This window comes from Myotis brandtii, unplaced genomic scaffold (assembly GCF_000412655.1).
Source record: "Myotis brandtii unplaced genomic scaffold, ASM41265v1 scaffold434, whole genome shotgun sequence".
In the NCBI taxonomy this organism is placed as follows: domain Eukaryota; kingdom Metazoa; phylum Chordata; class Mammalia; order Chiroptera; family Vespertilionidae; genus Myotis; species Myotis brandtii.
Genome location: NW_005366599.1, coordinates 3,246,435 through 3,247,928, shown reverse-complemented (window position 1 = coordinate 3,247,928; position 1,494 = coordinate 3,246,435). Strand labels below are relative to the sequence as shown.

At 47.7% G+C, this 1,494-nt stretch overlaps 1 protein-coding gene across 1 annotated transcript in view; it reads right to left on the bottom strand.

The window, feature by feature from the left end:
• The window catches only part of PARK7 (parkinson protein 7), a 17,965-nt gene that overhangs the window by 8,166 nt on the left and 8,305 nt on the right, over positions 1-1,494 (bottom strand). The gene's annotated exons all lie outside the window — the stretch shown is intronic.

The window sequence follows — 1,494 nt, the reverse complement described above, 5'->3', positions numbered from 1 at the left end:
TTGGCGGGCCAGGCTGGCCAAGGCGGGTGCCAGCAGGGGCCCCCGATCGCCCCACAGATAGGCCCTGATCGCCGGCCAGGCCTAGGGACCCTACCTGTGCACGAATGTTGTGCACTGGGCCTCTAGTGTTTATAATAAACCATCTATTGAGCACTTCTGGCAAGTGCACAAATTCAAAAAATGTCAAAAACCACTTCATCAGAAAGACTCACCTTGACACCCAAGGAGCACAAAGGTAAACAGACTGTGGCCCCGCCTCAAGGAACAGGCAGTGCGCATGTCGGGGGTACAAGAGTGGGGAGACCCTTGTCGTCTGAAAAAGCAAGTTCATCCTCTTGACAAATGAAAATTTTAGTTACACAGTAAAGGCAACTGGTACTCTCCGAACTTCCGGGCCTCACTGCTGTTTTACAGAGCACTTTTTTCACTTGAATCTAAAAAAATCTGCACTCATCCATCTCTCCATCCCAACATACCAGGTGTACTAGTAAGGTTATTAAATGAACGGAACACCATCCGGCCCTGGAGGAGATTCCTGTGAAATGTCTGCGAGTCTGAGATATGAAGGCACTAATGCTTATTACAGCTACTTAAGAGAAGAACCACAAACAAATGTCGATTTGCGAGCCTCTATATCAGTGGTTCTCAACCTTCTGGCCCTTGAAATACAGTTCCTCATGTTGTGACCCAACCATAAAATTATTTTTGTTGCTACTTCATAACTGTCATGTGGCTACTGTTATGAATCGTCATGTAAATATCTGATATGCAGGATGGTCTTAGGCGACCCCTGTGAAAGGGTCGTTCGACCGCCAAAGGGGTCGCGACCCACAGGTTGAGAACCGCTGCTCTATCTCTTCCCTCTTAAAATGAAATTCATCAAAATGTGTTCACTGACATGTCAACTTCACTGACATGGACAATCCCAAGCAGATTTTGTAACAGGTTCCTCACATAAGGACTAAAACCAAAAAGATTTTAAACCATTGTTGTCTGATCTTAAAAACTCTTTAAAGTTAGTTATCCCACCTTTTTTCTCTAAGACACACACGCACAAAAACCTTTCTAAGCCCTCACGTCACACCGAGAACAACATGCTTCAGAATCGCACCCTGACCTCCGAGTGGTGGGGCCTGTGGCTCAGGCCCAGGACAGTCCACACACTCGAGTCTCAGCAACCCGAGCACCCGCTCTTACTGCCCTTTCATTTTGCAACATGAATCCAAGCAGAAAGCAGTTGTATAACCAACAGCTCCTCAGACCATAGCTGCTCCGAAGGAAGATCAAACAAATAACACGTTACATAAGCTTCTGCCAACGCCAGGTGTCAGTTTCAGACCCAGTCCCGACTTCATCTCTGCAATCAAAAGCCTCAAACAGCCCTGACCGGTTTGGCTCAGTGGGTAGAGCATCCACCTGCGGACTGAAAGGTCCCAGGTTCGATTCCGGTCAAGGGCATGTACCTTGGTTGCGGGCACATCCCCAGTAGGGAGT